At 39.0% G+C, this 18875-nt stretch overlaps 1 non-coding gene across 1 annotated transcript; it reads right to left on the reverse strand.

The window, feature by feature from the left end:
• Nucleotides 1–10246: 10246 nt before the first annotated feature.
• Nucleotides 10247–10353, reverse strand: LOC117273622 (small nucleolar RNA R71). Its single transcript, XR_004503621.1, has one exon. It is a non-coding gene; the product is annotated as a small nucleolar RNA R71 (small nucleolar RNA).
• Between the last annotated feature and the right edge of the window lie 8522 nt (nt 10354–18875).

The raw sequence follows: 18875 nt of genomic DNA on the forward strand, positions 1-18875 counted from the left end.
TATAATATTTTTAGACTTGTGTGCATATTTTGTTTAGAGTCCCGAGGGCTCGGGTGAGTTTCGGATAGGCTACGCTGGTGTTCTGCAATTTTTGGTACTGGTCTCTCATCTCGCAATTGCGAGATCAGTGTTCGCATTTGCGAACATCCCAAATCCTGCCAGGCTCGCATTTGCGAAGAGTAACTGGGTCAGCATAAGTTCGCATTTTCGATCAAGAGGTCGCAATTGCGGGGAGGCCAGAGTTCGCATTTGCGAAGTGGGGTAGGCTTGGTCGCATTTGCGATCAATTTGGTCGCAAATGCAATAGATCAATGTTTGCAATTGCAAACAAGTCATCGCATTTGCGATGAAAGCAGAGATGGGAGAGGACTTCGCATTTGTGATGGTTTCTTCGCATTTGCGGGGTTCACATTTGCGAACCCCAGGTCGCAAATGCGATATCGGCAACTGATCAAAATGGGACTTAGACAGGAGTTTGGTTGATTCTCTCAAATTTTCAAAACAAGAAACCCTAGAGGCGATTTTTCAAAGAACCCTTCTTCCCCAAATCATTGGTAAGTGATTCTAAACTAATTTCTTTCAATCTTTCACTACATTTCCTAAGATTTCAACCTATTAGGCTTGTAGACATATGTCGTGTACATGAAAGATTGTACATCCTTGTTGGCCTATGTTTTGAGTTTATAAATAACCATGTTGGCCTATTAGGCCTGTATGTCATGTGTATATGATGAAGTAATAAGAAAGATACGTTACGTTGGTACTCGATTGAGTAAAGTACCGGGTGCCCGTCGCGGCTCATCGGTTTGGGTCGTGACAAAAGTGGTATCAGAGCAGTTCTATCCTAGGGAGTCTACAAGCTGTGTCTAGTAGAGTCTTGTTTATGGGTGTGTTGTGCACCACATTTATAAGCAGGAGGCTACAGGGCATTTAGGATTGTCACTCTTTCTTCTTACTCTAGATCATGTGGTAGAGCTCAGCTGTAAGAACTCAATTCCCTAAAATCTTTCTTATTCATAATACGACGATGCCTGCATCCAAGAAGACGGTTGGCAAGAGATATAGCTATGGAAGTGTTGAGTTAGGGGAACTCGATTTTTTGCATCAATGCTTATGATGGATAAATATGAGGTATTTAGCAGATCATATGTGTACTAAGACGTGTAAGCTTCTTGATAAGGATCCCTAAGGCAAGAATGTCTATCTATTCTTATGGTAAAAATGAATAAGAGAATTGGAAAGTAGACATAAGTTTCAGCAAGTAAAAGAAGCAAGGTGAAGAAGGGTACTAGGTACCCAGTTAATAAAGATTAACAGTATTTACAATTCAAGTAGAGAAATATGAGCATTTTTGAGTTATCTTCAATTGTAACAAAGGTATGTACAATTAGTCACACTCATCTCAGTTATGCTCCATGGGAGCCAACAAATATAGTTTAAGAGAAGTACGGGATATAAGGACCCAACTGGGGTTAAAGTAAACCAAAATTTTGAATGGATTGTTAGCGTTAGCTTACATTCCGAAGGATATTACGAATGTGCTAATAGATCTCCTTGTAAGACACTCATATGGTGCACTCTAAAATAGTACAGCTAGATATGAGTACTTCAAAGACAGGCACTGGAAGCCTTAAAGGGATAAATATTATCTTAGTGTGGATCCCGTCCCTAGTAAAGGAAGAATGTTAGGTAACCCGAAGAGCCAACAGATGAAGCAAGGGGAGCTAAAAGAAAAATAATATCTTGTTAAAGTTTTCAGAATAAAGTGATAGACAAAAATATTAGCAGGGAAATAAGAAGAGAGATAACGAAGCATTATGAGTAATATGTGATGCATAGAGGACAACAGTAGAAAAAAAATTAAAGTATTACAGAGTCTATAGTCAAGTGAAAGAAAAGACGAGAGGTGATATGCCTTGAGACAGCAAAATAGTATAGGCCATAAAGTCATGCCCTCATCTCAAGAAATAAGTTCGTGGCTCCAACGCGACTACCAGAAGGAAAAGTTAGACCCCAGAATAATAGAAATCGGTATGGGCTGGTGAACAAGATAAACTAAACATGAATTAGGGACTGGGTGATTTGATAATGGTCGGCATCATGGGAATTTCAGATTGCGTTCCGGGGATAATGGAATGGACAACAGAAGAAGATTCATGAGAAATTCAGAGAATGGTCTTCGGGAAGACGCTTCCCTAAAAGCAAGCAATGTGAGCAAAGTTAAGCTTAAGGGACTGTATGTGCCAGTTATACTAAGTGTCACCCTCGTGAATAAGGAATTTTATTATTCTTGATACAGAAGGATTGCCGCAATGCGAGTAAGGGTCATCGATGATTTAAAAAAAAATGCCAAAGATGAAGAGGTAAAATATCTATAGGTAGATCCCCGTGGATCCAACTCCTAGTACTGCCCTAAAGGGGGGAATATGGAGTGATGTGGCATTAAGTCAGAATTAAGTGATTTTAGTAACTATGGAATGGTAAAGGAAGAATGTGATAAACATGAGAAATGAATGAGATTACATTTATCCGAATCCTACAGTTATGCTACAATTCCAGAACATTATGCAAGCACGACGTCAAGGAAAGGAAGTAAGGGTTCCTACCCGAGATGTTATTGATAGATAAGGAACCAGTGCGAGACGTAAGTTAAGACATAGGAAATAACCCAAGAAAGATTACGCGGAATATTGATATGAGCATGAGCCAACGAGTAGTTAGTAGTTGATTTAGGAAGAGCCTAGTTATGGCTAAACAAGAGGACACTGACAAATCAACAGATTGTGCAAGACGAATATAGTGAACCCCAACATGGGGAATTCAGTCTCGCAGATATGACATCGTAATCCTTGAGATATATTCAGATAGGAGTTGGGGTAGTTAAAGGTAAATAAAAGAGAATGCCACTTGGAAGACAGTCAAAATATAAGTTCAGAAGCAACCCTACAAGCACAAGGGCGTGGAGGTAAGTAACTACGGATAATTATATGTGAGTACGAACATCAAATCCCATCGAATATGCAATGTAATAAGCTCGTAACCTTGCAAGAATCAGAGGGTCCTCCCTAAGTACTACAATGAAAGACTAGTTGAGGAAATAAGAAAGAAGTATTCAATCAAAGCACAAGGACTAAAACAGGAAATGGTCTTGTAACAACAGTCTCACAACAACAGGGTATACATGCAACAAGGGGGCAGAAAGACCAGGAAAAGTAATTGCTTGCATTTAAAGAAAGTTGAGAAGGAACGAAAGGAATTATTCGATCAATGATCCAGAGTTAGTTAATTTATGAATGCACCAAAGAGTTCGGAGTTTTATATATGCAGCATATATGTTGACAATCATATAGACATAGAGGACTCCGGTATAAGTTCAAAGAAAGAATTGAGCCCAGGGCTGTCACGCCCCAAACTCAGGGAGTGCGACCGGCGCTCAACCGAGAGAACCCGGCCGAGCAAGCCTATTAGACTTACTTCTACCCAAACTCATCCATGAATAAAGAGGAGATGTACTCCATTAATCAATCACTGAAAAGATTTTATTAACAACTTCCTTTTCATTCCCATTAGTAGCTTCATTCATAATTTCCAAAACATTACGAGTTTATAGAATTAATGAAAAACATAATTTCCAAGTACCAACATTTCTAGTTCAATTCTTAACATCAACCATAACCCACAACCTGTCTGCGGAGCCTCTAAATACAATAGAAGAGTAATATGGAAATGCCGGCAACAAGGCCCCGGCTATACCTCAAAACACTGTACATGAGAAACAAAAGATACATGACCCCGAAATGAAGTGGGGCTCACCAAATCAGCTGAAAAGAGTGTACTTCTATCACTGATCAATGTCGCTTGCTGAAGAACCACCTGCATCCATTAAAGATGCAGCGCCCCCGACAAAAGGGACGTTAGTACTGTCGAATAGCACTAGTATGTATGGCTAAAAATCCTCTTTCAAAATAGAATTCCCATATAAGAAAAGGCAACACATAGGAACAACAAGTCACAATCAACAATATTTAAATGTCCAGTTAAAACATAATAATTTTCAAAATACAAACTTCATATATAATTTTGGTTGGGAGACCATTAGCACCGATATACCACCGTCTTTGTTAGCACGGAGTCCGATTACGCCCGATCGGCTAGGCCATCTCCCCACGAACAATGTGGTTTGACATGTGATGCGAAAGAAAGTTGTTACCAAGAGTAGTACCACCATATGCGCAATATGGCTTATGACCTCCACCCGATCAGCTAGGTCGCCTTCCCACATATGTCGTGCGGGTTGACTTTTCCAATCCACAAAGGTTCCAGTTTCATCCCAATTAAGGGGAATAATATCACAATCCACCCCTACACAGGCACGTGTAGTTTCAGGTGTGGGCCTTATGACCCACCCTTCCTCGGTATTGCTAATGATGCTCCCAAAAATAGTTTTGATTTGATTTGCAAACAGAAATATCATAAATACAATTGTACTCACCTCAACATCTTTCACATTGTATGAATTCTCATTAGTATTTCCAGTCATTCACAACAACAATATTTCCTTGGCTCATTAGGCCATTCACGAGATTCTTTATTCCTGGAACAATGGCCGTATTTTATATTTCACACTTTCACCTCTTTCAAAGATCACCATCAAGTATCAACATATAGGATATTTTAAAAATCATATACTTTAAACACAAATGGTTTCTTCCCAAAGAATGAAGCATACCAACCAACAATAGAAACACACATGAAAAATCATAAACAGTCAATACAGCATTTACTCTTGCAATACTATCCCCCAAAAATGACAATGTACAATTTCAACACTTTAGTATATAGAACTCGAATCACACTGGATATATTTATAAATTAAAGCATTAGTTAAAGCAACCACTAATGGGCATGAATTTAGTACAAAAGCTTTTAGACAATTCTATCTTTCATTGAAACATGACTCAAAGCCATAACCTTTTAATACGTAACCCACACTTTGAAACTTACAGAAACATTATGGAATTCAATTCCAAGAGAGAAAGTTTAGCCAACATACCTCAATTGCGCTTCTTTAGACTCTACAATTTTCCGAAACCCTTAGCAACCTCAATCTATTTTAGCAATATACAAATTGAACCCAAAATTAGGAAAACGTTCATGGTTCTAGTTCACTTCTTATTTTTCCCACACTCTTTATCACATGCACGAAAGATAAACAACCCTCACACCCATGGACCATCTTATTAATACCCTATTATAGCTATGTTTGAAATTAAGAGCCGGGGTGATGAAGTCTTACCTTTTTGGATGAAGAATTTGGTACTCTACTTGAATATTTCCAAGCTTTGAGTGATGGTTGAAAATTAATGGGTGGGAATTAGGCGCTCCCTCTAGAACCCTCTCTCTCTTTCTCTCTCTCTCTCTCACACACTAGAATATGAGAAATGAGCTTCAAAATAGGCTAAATGGGTGTTTTAACGGAATGGGGGTCGGGTTTTAAATTAAGAAAATGGATGCCCTACACAGGTCTGTGGTCGCATATGCGACCGCATAATGGTTATGCTGTCCGCAAAGTGACCGCAGATATGGCCCTCAGGGGTCTGAACTTATGGCCCAGGTATGCGACCAGTATGCGGTCCGCATACTCATTCTGCGGTCGCATAATGCACTGCAGAACTCCCTCTGCAAAAACTCAAGAGGGATTATGCGATCGATATGCGGTCTGCATATCGATTATGCGGTCGCATAATCGACCGCAAAACTGACGTCAAGTTGGACAAACTTACTGCTTCACTCTGCAGCTATTATGCGGTCCGCAGAGTGATTATGCGGCCGCATAATAGGTTGCAGAAATGCGTTCTTCTGCGAAACATTTTTTTCTCACTCCATAGGGTACTGTTCAATCCAAAAAGTCCGAACCGCAGCGAGCAAGCTCGCCGCAAAGAATTTCTACTAATATAATGCAGGGATCTATCTTGGCACCACAAAACCCCGAGTTTTTTGGTTTAAATATTTACGGGTCCTTACAAGGTCATAGACAAAGGATTGATTTGTTAGAAGATTGAATCATGAATATTCCATAGCGCCCATGAAAGGCTAAAGTAATAACTAATACTTGGAGCCGTATATCGGAAGATAGCTTAAGCCTACACGAAGGTTGATCATAAGGAAAAGGAAACTAAAGAGTTATATCAACTAAGTAAATCAGGAGTTTGGTTATTGAACCCAGAAAATTATGGACATAGTCATTGAGAACATTGCAGGATCACTCTTAATATCAAATGTACAAGACAGAAAGTACAACAACCATATTCTATAACGGCCCTACGATAAAGCCAGTTAGAAGAAGTACTGGCCTCATAAGAAGTCAGTATGAAGCTCCCACCGGATTGTATATGCACTAGAGGTGCAAGTATTATAATAGAGCTTCAAGTCATGGATGTAAATTATACCTATGTGGAAGGGAGGTCATGAAAGAGATATAAGATGTGATGCGAGATTTTAAGGTAAGTAAAGTAAGGATGAACAACGTACGAGATACTTCAATGCAGAAAGTTGTGGATAGTCCATACTTCGGATAGAAGGCTAAAAGCACTGGATTCAGTATCTAGGAATGATAGCAACGTCGTCAGTGGCATGTCTTCCGGCCTATGGTTTCTAGGTATCAAAAAGCCTGATTAAGAAAGTAACGATGGGTTAGAGACGATGTGATATCTCGCTTGATGTCCCAGAATGACACAAGGAAATCTATGATGCAAGCAAGTTGAAGGAAGGTTGCGAGTAGTATAAATAGATATGTGTAGGTCGCAAGCTAAAGTATGGTAAAGCGACAAGGTTTTAAGAAGACAAGAGTAAGGAATAGAAAGGGCGAGTGAGAAGGTGACGAGAATGGATAAGTCCAAGGGATTAAGCCTATGAAACAAGAGAGCTGATGGTTTCTCTAAGTTATAGAAAGCTCAGTATAGCCTGAATAAACTCAAAGGAGTCTAAGACCAGTAGCATTTACAAGAGATGGAATGCTGCCCTAGCGTACAATGAGGATGTAATTGTGATAGATAAAGGATGACGTTTGGGCCTTCGATTGAGTTGATTTGAAGGGGATTTCATGAATTATACTGGATTAAAATACCCACGTAAATGAATCTCATTGGGGTGCTATAAAATACGCTTATTGAAGTACAATATAGCCGCTAAGTGGATCAGGAAAATCACTTCAAATATTCCTCGATGCAACGTAAGCCCTAGTAGCAAGGTATTACATAAGAAGTTTCAAGTCATCAGTGGTATATTGTAGATCAATATTGAGGTTAATCAATAATGGATGGACAAAAGTCACACAGTATAAGATGAGATCAGGCCGTCATACTTAAGATGAATAGTAACGAGGAAGCGTTAAAGGACTTTGATTTATATATATGGGATAAGCAACGAGAGTAACCTGGAGTTTGGTAGCAGACCTCAGTAACGATGGGGACCTACTTAGATGTAGTAAAGCCATAGACGCCCAGAAGGACAGCTTGTCATAATTTTATATATGTTCATAAAATGAGGCCTAGAGATTGGCTAAAAGCTGGAGGAAAAAGGAGAGAAGAGTCGCATAGGCGCACGTACAAGGACAAAGTCATACATGCTGCATGATAGAAGGTAGCAATAGTTACGAGATTGGAAGGATTCCAACCACAAGTCGTGGTATGAGAAAGAGGCCTAGAGGGGGGAACGTCTTGGCCTTTGGATTTATTCACAGAACAGTTGCCTAGATGGCAAGGAGAGAATACTAAAGTATTCGGAAGACATAGGTTATGAAAATGATAAGTGCATCAGCCAACATTCGAGGACGAATGTTCCAAAGGGGGGATAATATTACGCTCCGCAGTATTATATTACGATGATGTTACGCTCCACAGTAATTTGTTACGATGATGTTATACCCTGTAGTATTGTACGTTGAATTTGTCATAAGTAAATTGACATTAGTTCAAGGACAAGATTATTTGGAGATTATAAGCATTATGCTATTTCAAACATATGATAAGTAAATTCTTGAAGGAGAAAGGGTAAGCAAATCGAAGAAAATGAGTTTCGTCAAAATTTGACATTTTGGGATAAAATACGGCCCGAGCTAAAATACCCGGTATTTATGGACTAGTGGCATACAAGGTACCACATGGCCATGATAGTAATGTGTATAAAGTGTATTAAAAGTGAGTATCATTTTATGTAATTTGAGATAATTCTTAATTATGTAGATAATTGGTTAATTATTAATTAGTGGAAGATTAACTAGTTAATTAAGGATTAATGGGTAATTAATTAAGACTTTGGGGATAAGGCTTAAGGGTCCAAAATGTGGCAGCCACCCCCTTAACAACAATATGACTCTTAAAAGGTCTTGCAAGATGTCAAATTTTGAAGATTTAAGTGGTTAGCTACCACTTGAAGTGGGCCCACATTCCATTCAAGCCCACTTTAAGATTTGAGACCATTTGGCTTCATTTTAGTCTCTTAAAAATTCCAGGAGATGCAAACTAATTTTTCTTTCCATAAGGAACTTGCAGTAGACCATAATTGAAGAAAACCATAATACTTTCATATCCCAGTACCAAATTACCACGATGGAGCAATTAGTAGGCGTTGGATTTATGTTACTATTGTGAAATTTTGTAATATTAAGGGAGTACAGTATAATCCTTCTCAAGAATATCACAGGGATTTTTCCCTACTCCAGGTATGTAAAGGCTATCCCTTCTTTCTTTTTGGCATGATCAATACGATACAAACGAAACGAGCAAATGCACAATTTCCATAAATGACTCTATTCATAGAAATATTAGGGGTGTCTATATTCTTGATTCCCCATGTGAATTATTATTATATCTTATGTTTATGGGTCTTAGAAAAATACGTATTTGAAAAAATTTATCCGACATGCATATTGATTTTATGACAATTCAAGAAATCTTATTAACGTGTTTCATATGCATTTATACATGCACATTGACCTATGACCAGATGGCGTTATATACACGTATATATATGTATATATATGTATATGGGATATGAAAAAGGTTACGGCGTTATATACGCACCACCACCTGATCAGCTGGTACACGTTGATAATTTGCCCACAGTGGCCGAAATGATATGATGGGATGCCCTCAGTGGCTGGACGATGTTATGAACACATATACCTATGCATGGTATGACATTTATACGCATATGCATGACAATATAAAAATGAAATGATTCACAGAGCTATGCAGACGTACATGTCGAGTCTTTTACTCCATGTTTCTCTCATGTCTATTATTTACTAATTTTCATTCCTTACATACTCGGTACATTATTTGTACTGACGTCCCTTTTGCCTGGGGACGCTGTGTTTCTTGCCCGCGGGTCTTGATAGACAGGTCGAGAGTCCTCCAAGTAGGCGATCAGCTTAGCAGAAGATATTGGTGCACTCCATTTACTCCGAAGTTGCTTGTTTGGTCAGTATGATTTAGATGTGTATGGTTTGGTATGGCGGGGCTCTGTCCCGACCTTTATGATAATTATGTACTCTTAGAGGCTTGTAGACATATGTCGTGTACGTGAAAGATTGTACGGCCTTATCGGCCTATATTTTGAGTTTATAAATGATCATGTTGGCCTATTAGGCCCATATGTCACGTGTATATGATGAAGTAATAAGAAAGATACGTTACATTGGTACTCGGTTGCGTAAAGTACCGGGTGCCCGTTCCGGCCCATCGATTTGGGTCGTGACACAAAGAAATTATGGTGGGAGATGATAATGTTGATTTGGCTACAAGAGAGGCAGCCCAGCAAAGAGAAAAAGCTACAAGGGATGTCGAGGAAACAATTATTCAGAATGCACAACTTGTCTATGAGGAGGAGAGGGCTTGGAGAATTGTTCAGAATCAACCTTTGGGTGTTGGGATACCACTTGGCGAGTATGCTAGACCGGTCTACAACCAAGGCTTATCAAGTGTTAGACCACCTCCAGTGGCTATGAACAATTTCTAATTGAAGCAAGGGTTGCTCCAAACTCTAAAAAACTGATGTGTCTTCAGAGGGAAGATGAACGAAGATCCAAACACATATCTGATAAACTTCGAGGAGATTATGAATTCCTTTCAATACAATGGTGTTTCACAAGTTGCTTAGAATCTTTCCCCAGGGATCAATTAGAACATGGAAGGAGATTACCAAAAACTTTCTTGATAAATATTTCTCCTCAGCTAAGACGGGCAAGTTTAGAAGAGAAATCCATAACTTCTGCCAGAAAGATACTGAAACTGTGTTTAAAGCATGGGAGAGGTTCAAGGAATTAGTTCGAAAGTGTCAACATAGCAGAATTGAACTCTGGATGCAACTCCAGGATGTTTTGGATGGTTTGACACCGGCCTCACATAGAACATTGAGTAACGCAGCTGGAGGCCCTTTGATGAAAAAGACACCAGAGGAGATAGTCACTATTCTCGATGAATTGTCTGAAGATGCAAATCAGTGGCCTTCTGAAAGTGCTGAAAGAAGAAGGGCGAATGGTGTTCACCAGGTTGATGCTAACACATCTGTGCAGGTACAAATTTATGCCATGGCGAATGAGATAAGGAAGCTGACCTTAGCTTCAATACAAAATGAGAATCACACAGTTTGTGATATATGTAGAAGAGGACACCCAACTCATGAGTGTCAGGCCTCAACTAAGGAAGTAAATGTTGTGGGGAATTATAACTTCAATGCAATGGGTCAGAAGCACCCCGATTTTTCATGGAGTTTACCTAGGGGTACTGCAAATGCATAGAAACAAAACAACTCCAGAGTCCAGGGACAAGGAGCTCCAGGCTTCCAAAATCAGTAAAGGCAGCAGTTTCAGCCTCAACAATCCAATCAGTCTGGGCTAGAAGATCTGATAAAGTCCTTTATTGTCAAGACAGATGAAAGGTTAGATGCTCATGGTGCAGCTATCAAAGAACTGGGCAAAGGGCTGCGAAACTTAGAGAAACAAATTGGACAAATTGCCACCATATTGTCTGAAAGGATCCCAGGTTCTTTGCCAGCTGAAACCGAAATAATCTCCAAGGAAACGGTAAATGCTGTAACTATGAGAAGTGGACAAGTAGTGAAAGAGCCCACCCCTATCCAAAAAGAGGTGGTACCTAAAAAGGAAAGTGGGGAGCAACTGACAAATGAAGTTGATAAGAAGAAGAAATGCAAAAAGGGAATTGAGAAAAAAAAAGAAGGAAGATAATTCAAGAAGGGAGGAATCTAATCATAGCGAGCATATGCCTGATCTACCTTTTCCCCAAATGCTATATAGAGAAAAGATGGACAAGCAATTTGAGAAATTTCTAGATATGCGGAGACAGGTTAATGTAAACTTGCCATTCACAGAAGTGCTTTCACAAATTCCAGCTTATGCCAAATTCTTGAAGGAAATCCTCACAAAGAAGAGAAAGATAGAAGAAACATCAGTAGTCAAGATCACAGAGCATTGCAGTGAAATCTTGCAATATAAACGCCCACAAAAGTGTGGAGATCCAGGCAGTTTTACTATACCTTGCTCGTTAGGTACTCTTAATTTTGATAAGTCTTTGTGTGATTCTGGTGCCTCAATTAATTTAATGCCTTTGTCTGTTTACAGGAAACTGGAGAATGAGATAAGGAAGCTGACCTTAGCTTCAATACAAAATGAGAATCACACAGTTTGTGATATATGTAGAAGAGGACACCCAACTCATGAGTGTCAGGCCTCAACTAAGGAAGTAAATGTTGTGGGGAATTATAACTTCAATGCAATGGGTCAGAAGCACCCCGATTTTTCATGGAGTTTACCTAGGGGTACTGCAAATGCATAGAAACAAAACAACTCCAGAGTCCAGGGACAAGGAGCTCCAGGCTTCCAAAATCAGTAAAGGCAGCAGTTTCAACCTCAACAATCCAATCAGTTTGGGCTAGAAGATCTGATAAAGTCCTTTATTGTCAAGACAGATGAAAGGTTAGATGCTCATGGTGCAGCTATCAAAGAACTGGGCAAAGGGCTGCGAAACTTAGAGAAACAAGTGGGACAAATTGCCACCATATTGTCTGAAAGGATCCCAGGTTCTTTGCCAGCTGAAACCGAAATAATCCCCAAGGAAATGGTAAATGCTGTAACTATGAGAAGTGGACAAGTAGTGAAAGAGCCCACCCCTATCCAAAAAGAGGTGGTACCTAAAAAAGAAAGTGGGGAGCAACTGACAAATGAAGTTGATAAGAAGAAAAAATGCAAAAAGGGAATTGAGGAAAAAAAAGAAGGAAGATAATTCAAGAAGGGAGGAATCTAATCATAGCGAGCATATGCCTGATCTACCTTTTCCCCAAATGCTATATAGAGAAAAGATGGACAAGCAATTTGAGAAATTTCTAGATATACGGAGACAGGTTAATGTAAACTTGCCATTCAGAGAAGTGCTTTCACATATTCCAGCTTATGCCAAATTCTTGAAGGAAATCCTCACAAAGAAGAGAAAGATAGAAGAAACATCAGTAGTCAAGCTCACAGAGCATTGCAGTGAAATCTTGCAATATAAACGCCCATAAAAGTATGGAGATCCATGCAGTTTTACTATACCTTGCTCGTTCGGGGGTCGAGAAACACGTCGGGATAACTAAAAAGCAAGAAATATCTATACTCAGAGAAAATCCAAAAGCCCTCGCGTATGGGGCGGCGCGTGGCGCACCGCGGCTGCCCAATTTTCCTGAAGTCTGTCAGAACAAGCTCTCTGAAGTTTCCCACAACTGCCCCGCATGGCGCGCCACCCCATGCGACATGCCTGTGCAATATTTACAGAGTTATTATCCCAGTTCGCGCAGGAAAAGGTATTTTCGTCTGGGCCCGAACCTACTTAGTATAAATACATGTAAAAATATTATTTTATGGACTTTTTGACACATCTAAGACCTAAGGAGTCTAGAGAGAAGGTGGAGAAGCGAAAGCACAAGGGATTCATCATTTAATCCTCACTCAAGACAAGAGTTTGGATCGTTTTATTTTTTTTCTTTATATTTCTGATGAATTACTCCATATCTATGGAGTAGTTCTCTTTAGGGTTTGATGGATTTGTGTATTGATATTTGTTTGTAGATTATTACTCTAGTTTTTATGTATTTAATTGTTTTGGATGATTTAGTTGTTGCATCTATATTCACATATTCATGTAATCGAGAGAGGCATAACTTGTGATATCTTTGCATTATCTTGTTGGTTGAGTTCATTAATTCTTCTTAGTAATCGGAAGAGACTAGTTGAATTGTTGATTAAACCTAATTAGGAGGATAATCGAGAGAGATTCTCCTAAAGACCAATCCACTACGCATTCTTGCATATCTTCACGTGCTTAAATTGGTTCATCTTGTAAGGTTGAGACTTAATCGAGAGAGGAGTTTCTACTAAACGTTTAAACTAATAATTGAGTGAATTCGAGAGAATCACTTAAACATTAGAAGTGAATTAACTAGAGTTAGATCCCAAACAATTATCTTGCTCCTATCCAATCAACCCCTACTTTCTCCCACTGATAACTTCCTTGCTTACCTTAGTTGCGATTGTCATTAGTCAACAACTTTAGATTCTTAGTTAATTGTAGTTTTAATCACAGGAATCTAAATTGTTGATCATCTTGGATAGCAATCTAGCTACAAACTAAGATAATACTGTTTAACTCCAATCCCTGTGGATACGATATTATACTATACTATCTTTGACAAGCGGGCATAATTAAAGTGGTGTTTTTTGCTCGTCAATTATCGCAGGCAGTTTGAGTGTCTTCGGCAGGGTGGTATGACCGTTACCTAGTACGAGACTCGATTTGTGGACCTACCTCACCACGCCATTGTTTTACTCCCTACTGAGAGGGAGAGAGTGAGGATATTCATTGATGGGATCACTTTCACTATCAGGCTACAGATGGCCAAGGAGACTGGAGATGATATTTCTTTCTAGAGGGCCGTAGATATTGCTAGACGGATCAAGATGGTTCGTGGCGAGGAGAGGGGGCCGGTGTCCGATAAGAGGCCTTGTCATTCCGGTAGTTTCAGTGGTGCCTTATCTGGAGGTAGGGGTACTTTTGGTAGAACCCATCCCCCAGGCCATTTCAGTCAGCGCTTCAGGTATCTCACAGTGTTTCGGGGAGTCGTGGTCCTTATGTATCTCATTCTGGGCAGCCAGCCTATAGTGCACCATCAGCTCCTATTAGTGCATCTTCGATGTAGATCTATCACCGTGGTTATCCGGCCAGTTTAGGTCAGCTTCAGCTTCAGCAGCCACAACAACCAAAAGTAAATGGCACCTAATACATAACAATGACCGAAGACAAGGGTGAGAAAAGTGGGATTGATCTTGTAAATCGACAGAGTCAGAGGTAAATCTTGAACTTTTTAATCATTCATATGAATTTAGCAACACATATAGACACTAACATGATTATTGATATCGGGTTTGTTTATGCATTTATTATTACCCCCACATTTCGTGAGGCAATTTTTTGACGATTAACTATAACATAGGCACATTAGTATTTTAAATCAGGGAAAAAAAAGTTTAATATAACATATAACTAAAAAAATACCAAAAAATAAATGAAAGAAATAAAAGAGCAAAAAATTAACCTTGAGAGATTGGAATGTAATATCCATATCTGCTAGACTTCAAAGCTAGCTGTTACACCCCATATTTTCGTACGTGAAAGTACGCCATAAATAAAATGACGTAGACTCCGGGATGAGATTTTCTTGAGATTATAAGCATTTATGCTATTTATAACAAGCAATAAGTAAGCGTCGTGAAAGATAAAGGGTAAATAAATCAAAGAAAATGAGTTTCATTGAAGGTTGTTGATTTGGGATAAAATACGGTCTGAGCGATAATACTCGGTATTTATGGACCAGTGCCATAAAGGATACTACATGACCATGATAGTAAGGTGTACAAAGTATATTAAAAGTGAGTAGTATTTTAAGTAAGTTGAGATAATTCTTAATTATATGGGTAATTGGTTAATTATTGGGTAATGGGATATTACCTAATTAATTAGGGATATATTGGATAAGGATTAAAATTGCATTATGTGGCAGCCCCCCCTTCAAATTAAGTGACTCATAAATCTAGTTGAAAGGTAGCAAACTAAAGTGTTAAATACAAGACAATACATCCCTTTACATGTAAAGACATAAAAGATTAGCATTTTGGCTTCATTTGGACTTTAGATATTCAAGTAAGTAATCTTATAATATTTTCCTATTGCAAAGATTACAAAACAGACATTAAGAATATATAAAGAGAATTCATAACATCTTCAACCAATTACTACAAGGATTCCGACGTTAGCAACCTCAAACCAACGAGATTTCAACAAGATTTCTTGAAACAAAAATTCCAACGAGATTTCTTAGCACCTTAGCAACGAGAGATTTTGTGATTCTAAGGGAGTACGGTGCAACTTTTTCCAAGAATATCATATGAATTTTTTCCTACTCCAGGTATGTTAAGGCTAAGCTCTTCCTTCATTTTGGCATGATCTCGTAATTACATGTGTTTGATAACGAGGCATAAAGAGAATTTCATACTCCCAAATTTATATACATTATCATAGTCTCATAAATTACAGTATTCTCCTTATCATGACATCATATTTAATTAAGTATTGTCTTCTTCTAGTCAAGAGAGCATAGAGCCTATATATACATTATTACAGTATTTTCATTGCCATCGAGATATAATCGATGGGCAGGCCCCTATTGGGCAACCTCTGATCAGATGGTAAGTTATATACCGAGCCTACTGTGGCTGATTGCCTATGAGCGAGCCCAACATGGCCGAGATACAGATCCTAGTATGGCCGAGCGCCTATGAGCGAGCCTACTACGGCAGAGCAGTTATATATATACAAAGCCTTATAAGTACAGACAACTATTTTACTTACTATATTGAGAGAGTTGAGTCAGTATCAGCAGGTGAGCATATCTTCAGATTATCTTTGACTCCCAGCTACTTTCAGTTATTATATTATCAGTTCAGTTTCAGCTTTCAGTATATTGCCTTACATACTCGGTACATTATTTTGTAGTGACGTCCCTCTTCTGGGGGCGCTGCATTTCATGCGTGCAGGTTCGGACAGACAGACAGGTAGACCTCTCCTTTAGGTGTTGCCCGAGTTCAGCTTGATCGGTAAGCTCCATGCCCTTCGGAGTTGCCGGGTCTAGATCTTTATGTACATCTTGTGTATATATGTATATATGTTATGAGTAAGTCCGGGCCCTGTTCCGATCATAGTATATCCATCAGTAGAGGCTTGTAGACATATCCTGTTAGTTAGTGTAGTATGTTGGGCTTATAGGCCTTTTATGTATATTTTGTTGGTTTGCCAGCCGTAGTAGTTATGACGGCCTTGTCGGCCCAGCTTTATATTGATGTTTAGTCAGCATTCGTAATAGTCTTGCAATGTGGCCCATGGCCAAAGTATGATATTATATGTTCAGAGTCCCTTAGTCGCAAGTTGGTACGCAAGGATAGGTGAGGCACCGAGTGTCGGTCTCGCCCCCCAGGTTCGGGGCATGACAAAAGTGGTATTAGAGCAGCTCTGTCCTAGGGAGTCTACAAGTCGTGTCTAGTAGAGTCTTATTTATGGGTGTGTAGTGCACCACACTTATAAGCAGGAGGCTACATGACATTTAGGACTGTCGCTCTTTCTTCTTACTCTAGATCGTGTGGTAGAGCTCAGTTGTAAGAATTCAAATTCCTAAACTCTATGTTATTCGTAATAAGACAATACCTACATCCAGATAGATAGTTGGTAAGAGGTTGAATGTGGCTATAGAAGTTTTAAGTCAGAGGAACTCGATTTTGCATAATGCTTATGATGAGTAAATGTAAGATCTTCAGTAGATCATGCGTGTACTAAGACGCTGAAGCCTTTTGATAAGGAGCCTTAAGGCAGGAATATCTATCCACCCCTATGGTGTAAGGCAATGAGAGATTCAGAAGGTAAATATAAGTTTCAACAAATAAAAGAAGCAAGCGACGGATATCACGATCCGACTGGGGTTAGAGTGACCCAAAATGGTGGATAAACTATTTGCATTAATTGACATTTTCGAAGGTTATTGCAAATGTGCTAATAGATCTCCTTGTGAGACACCCAGATGGTGTACTCTAAAATAGTGCAGCTAGATATGAGTACTACAAAGATAGGCACTGGAAGCCTTGAAGGGATAAATATTACCTTAGTATGGCTCCCGTCCCTAGTAGAGAAAGAATGTTAGGCAACCCGAAGAGCCAGTGGATGGAGCAAGGGGAGCTAAAAGCAAAAGAATGTCATGTTGATGTTTTTGAAATAAAGTGATGGACATAAATGTTAGCGAAAAATAAGAAGAGAAATAATGAAGCATTATGAGTAAGATATAATACATGGATGACAACGGTAGAGTATTATAGAATCTGTAGTCAAGGGAAGGAAAAGACGAGAGGTGACAGACCTTGAGGCAACAAAAGAGTATAGGTCATAAACTCACATTCTTATTTCGAGAAATAAATTCATGACTATAATGTGATTACCAGAAGGAAAAGTTAGACCCCAGAGTAATCGAAATCAGTATGGATTGTTGAACAAGATAAACTAAACATGAATTGGGGACTGAGTGGTTTGATAATGGTCGACATCATGAGAATTTCAGATTGCGTTTCGGCAATAATAGAATGGACAACAGAAGAAGATTCATGAGAAATTTAGAGAATGTTCATTCAGGAAGACGTTTCTCTAAAGCAAGCAATGTGAGAAAAGTTAAGCTTAAGGGACTATATGTGCCAGTTACACTAAGTGTTATCCTCACGAGTAAGGAAATTTGTTATCCTTGGTACAAAAGAATTACCGCAAGGCGAGTAAGGGTCATCGACAATGTGAAAAGACGCCAAAGACAAAGAGGTAAAACATCTATACGTAGATCATTGTAGCACTAAATCTTAGTACTCCCCTAAAGGGGGGAATATGGAGTGATGTGGCATTAAGTTAGAATTAAGTGGTTCTAGTAACTATGGAATGGTAAAGGAAGAATGCGATAAAAAATGAGAAAGGGATAAGATTGAACTTATACAAATCCTACAGATATGCTACGATTCCAGAGCATTATGCAAACACGACGTCAAAGAAAGGAAGTAAGGGTTCCTGCCCGAGATATTATTGAATGGTAAGGAGCCAGTGCGGGACGTAAGTTAAGACAAGAAAATAACTCAAGAAAGATTACGCGAAATATTGATATGAGAATGGGCCAACGAGTAGTTGGTAGTTGATTCAGGAAGAGCTTAGTTATGGCTAGACAGGAGGTTACAGACGAATCAACAGATCGTGCAAGATAAACATACTAAAACCCAATAGAGTGAATTCAGCCTCGCAGTAATATCATTATAATACTTGAGAAATATTCTGATAGGAGTTGGGTTAGTTGAAGGTACCGTATAAGTGTTATGGAATTAAAAGAAAGCCCCACCGGGAAGACAGTCAAAACATCAGAAGCAATTGTATGAGCACATGAGTGTGGAGGTAAGTAGCTAAGGACAATTATAGGTGAGTACGAACATCAAAAATTCCGTCGAGTATACGATGTATTAAGCTCGCAGCTTTACAGGAGTCAGATGGTCTCCCCTAAGTTCTACAATGAAAGACTAGCTAAGGAAATAAGGAAGAAGGCTTCAACCTAAACATAGTAACTCGAAGGAAAAATGGTCATGAAAAAAAAAAACAGTCTCACTACAAAATTGTATGCACTCCAAAAGAAAGTGGCACCTACCGTGGCTAATGAACGGGGAGAAAACTCGAAGGTAATATTCGAGACCATATGAGTTG

This window comes from Nicotiana tomentosiformis, chromosome 4 (assembly GCF_000390325.3).
Source record: "Nicotiana tomentosiformis chromosome 4, ASM39032v3, whole genome shotgun sequence".
NCBI lineage: Eukaryota > Viridiplantae > Streptophyta > Magnoliopsida > Solanales > Solanaceae > Nicotiana > Nicotiana tomentosiformis.